Genomic DNA, 5,838 nt, shown 5'->3' with positions numbered 1-5,838 from the left:
ATTCCTCATATTAGAGGCAGGACCAGCAGCCTTTTGTGCACTCTTAAGAGTAGAACTCACTAACTGGTTGGAAGATGAGGAACCACCATGAGTTTTCTCATTTGAATCGCTAGTTGTAGATTTGAATCCTCCAGAAGATTTGTCAAGTGTCTTCCCTTTGTTTGAAATTGACATGGACGATTTCTTCTTATACTCTTCCTCCATTTGGTATGCAATATGGACAGCATCATTCATAGTATAAATTCGATTTGCTGCTAATCCCGAAGAAATATGAGGATTCAAGCCCTTGCAGTACATCGATATCATGATGTCTTCATTCCATGGAAAATCTGATTTTGCAGCCAAACTAAGGAACTTATTTGTATACTCTTCCACTGATAGGCTTCCTTGCACCAATTCTACGAATTGCAAGTGTACCCGTTGCTTGTAATTAGGTGGCACAAAGAAACGTGTCAAAGTCATCTTTATGTCTTCCCAAGTTCTAGTCACCGCAAAATGAGTTTGTTGGTATTTTTCCCACCAAACTCTAGCTGTCCCCTTCAATTTAGCTTCTGCAAAAGATATTTTTAGCTCCTCTGCCAACTGATGCCATTTGAAGTAACTTTCCAAACTATGTAGCCAATCAAGGAACACCTCAGGATTGCTGTCTCCATTAAAATCAGTAACATCCAGTTTCACACCCTTTGCTGAACCAGATTGTCTTGAGTCTTCGTGCCTAGAATCTGAAAATAAATTCTGGCCTATGCTACTTTCACCATCTTTTGACTTCTCTTTAACCAAAGCAGACATAGATTGAAAACCATGTTCCAAGGAATTCAATTTTTCAAGCACCTATTTGAACATCTTCTTATAACCTTCAGATTCTTGAGACAAACTGTCCACTTTGGATGAAAGCTCTGCGTTAGTAACCATTGTAGATCTAAGTGTAGGGATATGAATGAGCAGTTAGGATGTTTTGCTCTGATACCAAAACTGATGCAGCAGAGAGCAACAGTAGGTAAGAGTATGATTTGGGTGGTTTGGGAGAGTTGAGAGAATAAGAAAGCAGAACTATTTTAGAAGAAACAGAGGGTTCTTAGCTGTAGAAGGGAGAAATAGAGCGAGGAAGGGAAGGGGAGAGAGAAACCAAGGCACAAGCCTTCAAAAGGATTTAACTTTAATTTATTCCAATCTGATTTAGCTTACAATAGATAACCATATTTATAGGCTCCAAACACAACCCTTAGACTCCTAGGACACCAAAAGACTACTAAAGACTTATTAATAATAAGACTCTTTAATACTCATTAAATAGACATAAAGACACACTCAAGACCCTTGAATACTCACCCTAAGATTTTAATACTCTTAAAAGCACTAGGCTCATAATTATTCTACATAAAACTGAAAATTAACCTGACAAGACCCTTAGTCTACCATGGAGACTTTCCTTTGGACCAAAAAGGGGTGGGCTTAATCTTAGGTTTCCAAAGCGGATATTTCTTTCCCTGGCACCATTTCCCACTCCAAAATATGAAAACTCTGATTGGCTAATTAACGTGAAAAGAAAGAAAATTAAGAGTAAAAAAAAAAATGGTCATTAGTTCATCCACTTTCAATGCACTATATCAGCAACAAACCCACAATTACTAAGTGCTAAGGCGCACACAGGTGTTGGAAAAGAAAGAAGGAAAAAAAAATCTTACCACCTTCAGAGAGTCTGTCGAAAGTTGATACTGATTTCACTAATGGAGCTAAAGATGAAATCTTGCAGGCGCATTATAAAGTATTGAACTTAATCAACTCAAATTCAGGAACAAACATTCACCTTCCTAGCTTCTTCATACCTTCATTATCTGTTTATTAAAGAACATCCACAAAATTCCTCCACTTACCCATTGCCTCTCTCATATAACATTTATGACATCCCACATAATAGTTGACATTCATATTCATCTGTCAAACTACTTTAGTTTCTAAAACCATCAAGAACAGGAGCAGAGCCAGCTACTTGAATTTGAAGTCCACCCAGTTATCTAGAACATGCTGATAAGCTCATTGAAACCCACGTAATTAATTCTCAAACAAATCCAATCCCCAAAACCATTTCCCACTCTCCCACATTTTTATCAGCTACCAAAAACAGCAACAAAAAAACACACACAACTTCACCAGCACAACATTCAAGAACAACCCACAAAACCCAACAAGACAAAAACCTCATAAACCAAAAACACAACCTCAAAAATCTTGCTTCCAACTTCATTCCAATTAAACTACATCAACCTTAATCTCAGCACATATAAATGCTCAAAACTGAATGGGAAGTAAAGAATGACACAAAAATTCATAGAAGAAGGCCTTTACATTTCTATTTACAAGATCGTTTCCAAGAGGCATCATTTTTACTACTGAATGTAAAAACATATGCAAGAGGGGAAACAGATTGACCTTGTTGTCAATCAATTCAATTCTACGTAGGCATTTTTGTTTTTCCAGCAAAACTATGGTTTCTTCCAGTTTTGTCTTCTTCTTTTTTTGTAAACAAGCCTTCAAACAACTCATTACGAGCAGCAAACTCTTCAGATGAAAGCCCTTTAACATTATGCAGCAAACTCTTCAGCATACTGCATTTATAAACCTCACTGCACAAACCCTAAGCAATCAGGAATTCTATACAAAATAGGTAAAATTGACAACTCAACTACACGATCTTCCTCTTCAATTTACTATCAAGTACTAAAATACCGTATCCGAGTGTAATCATCTTTCAATTTTCAGTCTTGAGTAGAATGTAGCACACTAAACATCAATTTCTCAAACAATTTTATGAAATGCACAATTACGAAGAAGCACGATAATAGATTTGATTCAAACAGTGGAGCTAGTAAAATATAAACGCAGATGCCTTACTTCTAGTTTCTTCGCCGCTTCGTGTTCTTAAGCACGGTCCATTGCTTTAGAATGTAAGCAACTCCCTCTTTAAGTGTTGCCTTCCTCCCTGCTTTAAAATTCCAAAGCTCTTGTATCTTATACCTCCCACTGGAATTATGATCATTCAATTCCATTAACGAAGTGGTCACCACCTTGTATACTTCATCCCCCAACGATCAGTCTTCAAATTTTTCAACTTTTTATCTTCTTCATCAATAATTTCCTGTATTTACATCAAAATCAAACAAAGTGAACAATAGTAAAAGAAATGTCCAGTATGACATGCTAAATTGAGGGATGTATTTAGTTCATCATATACCATTCTTTTTCCTGTCTCATCCATAATAACCTTGTATGGGTTCCATTTAGAACCCCCAACATAATCCTCCCACATAGAGCACAACTCCACTGCCCTCTCATTTGCTTCTTCTAATGCAGTATATCTTCTCTTGGCTGCAACTTGAAATGCCTTCAAGTCAAGATCACCCAATGTCTTCACGCCAATATATATTTGTGAATGATTTTTTAGTCCCTACAGAGAGCAAAAATTAGACAAAATCCAAAACACTTGTTCTAAAAAATAAAAATAAAAAGGTAAAAAAGAATCCGTCTATTTTGTTCCACCCAAAATACCCAATACATAGCTGGCACACTACATATCCAAAAATGCCTTCCCCTTTCTTCCCAACAAAATCGATTATCAAAAATAGTGAATCAACAAATATGACTGAGAGACAAACTTATTCAAGGCATTCTGATTTTAATCATGCATTAGTTCCAATATATAGTGTAGGGAAATAGTTTATAAACTATATCGAAAACATGCTTAGAATATGAACATACATCAATTAACTCTTTACGGGCCCCCTGTAGCTCATCATTATTGCTCCTCTCCTTGAAAATCAGTGCATTGTAAAATTCTGACAGATCAGTAAGCTCCTACTCTTTCTCCTTTAACATTTGTTCAAGTGCTTTAACATTCTTCTGGGCCTCAAAATCCTCATTCACTGCCTGTTTGGCTTGGAGCTGGTCTTTCAATTCAATTATTTCTGAGTGAAGCTTCTCATTTTTTTCTGCAATTACCAATAAAGCGCAAGAAATATCAGAGATTTATTCATCCAAATCTCAAGGTTCCGAAAAGAAAATAGACTACAAACCTTTCTCTTTTCTGCAAGCGCTATCAGATTTTCTGCTTTCTTCTGCTCTGATTCTTCTCTCTCATTCTTACATAAATAACCACAGTATTAGCTCATATCAAATAACATATGCCGAGAATATAAGCCAATCATATTGTGGCCTTTAGATTACCCAAAGGAGTGAACTAAACAAATAAAAGATAAGAAAAATGATGTATACTTAAACTAGAAAACAAAGTAGAGCATTACTAAAAATGGAACTTGAAAATGAGGTTGACGTTGCATCACCCCATGGTACCCTCTCACTAACTTAATCTAAATCCTACTCGAACAATTTTTTCTAATTCATTATATCTTCATCAAATATTAGATAAGTGGACAAGAATAAAGTTGGAGGAAACTTCATTGGTTTTTTATTTCTTTCACGTCATTTCTCCCAGTTACCATTCTCTCCTCCCTCTGAAAATTTGATTCCCAATGAAGGCACACAATAGTCCACAAACTATATTCCAAATCAGAATGCGTATGAAAGAATATCATATACAAGCCGGAAATATATGTGAGTAGTAAAACCATTATAACAGTCCAATAGAGTCTAAGTTGATAGATATTAACATTTCAACAGTATGATTACCATATGCTGTAGCTCCTTGGGGCAGTGCTCCAGCTCATTCTTTTTCATATCAATCTGATTCTCCAATTCAATGTTCTTTAGTTGAAGCTGATGCTTTTCTCTCTGCCATAGCTGGTCAATCATGAAAAATACAAATTAATCTCAAACTTTCATGTACACATGTGATTGCTCCAACCAACCAAATTACCAAGTAAAAGAAAACAAGTACAGCAAACCTCTCTCTCTTCTGCTAACATTAGCTCCAGTTCATAAGTGTCCTTCTTTCCCTCTGTGCTAGTTGTCTCATTCTGTAAGAGAGGCTACATTAGCTCCTAGCATGTCAACTAAACAAGTTCTGAACACTAGAGAAATAAACAACCAAAAAGTTATTTTGCAAAGGCAGAGATGCTAATTAATCAAGACAAGTATCAGAACCAAGGAGCAAATAGTAACGGCTCCAACGAATGCCTATGCACCCAATGATCAAGACAGTGTTTTCTGAAGCTCAACCTCTTTCTCAAGATACTTCTTTTCAGCTTCAGATTTCAAGAAGCCATATCCTATTCTGAGAATGCCTTTTCAAAGTAGCCATGTACATTATTGCAAAACTTTCTATTTAAACAACACATAACATGAAAAGATAAACATTTCCAATTTTACAACTTCATGACTCATAAATTTTTAACCTTTCTTCAGGAACAGAATCAGAAATATCAACCTTAGACTCACAGATATCTCATTCTGCTGTGTGATACAGTAAACCTAATACACAGACACGAAATCGAGTAACTATGAGAGTGAATTTTACTAATATCAAAATTCAACTATAGAGACCCAGGGCCTCTAAAACTTTTTTTTTGACTTTGTCAAGGGGAACCCAAAGGCTTCCTAGGCCCAAGATAAACCACTTCGGCGCATGTGAAATTCTCCAACTGTGCATTGTAGCACAGTGCCTAGCCACTTTGACAGTTTCGGGGTTCGAACCTAGGTTGGGGAGCACACCCAACTAGGCAAGAACCACTAGGCCACTTGCAGTGGTTCAGGGCCTCTAAAACTTTGTTACCTGGTGATGAAGGCGGAGGAAGTGAAGGTATATGAGAAGGCTGAGCCAGGAAAGAGAAACACTTGGTGCGTTTGGGTTGTGGGTTTTCATCGAAGTAATCTAAGGCCAACCCA

General features: G+C 36.7%; 1 pseudogene; it reads right to left on the bottom strand.

Annotated features, from left to right (window-relative positions):
* Positions 1–2,761: 2,761 nt before the first annotated feature.
* On the bottom strand, positions 2,762–3,484 carry LOC112203811 (annotated as a pseudogene).
* Positions 3,485–5,838: the final 2,354 nt, after the last annotated feature.

The sequence above is a fragment of the Rosa chinensis genome, chromosome 5 (assembly GCF_002994745.2).
Source record: "Rosa chinensis cultivar Old Blush chromosome 5, RchiOBHm-V2, whole genome shotgun sequence".
NCBI classification, from domain to species: Eukaryota; Viridiplantae; Streptophyta; class Magnoliopsida; order Rosales; family Rosaceae; genus Rosa; species Rosa chinensis.
The sequence above is the reverse complement of the archived record's forward strand: the minus strand, read 5'-3'. Positions and strand labels throughout refer to the sequence as shown.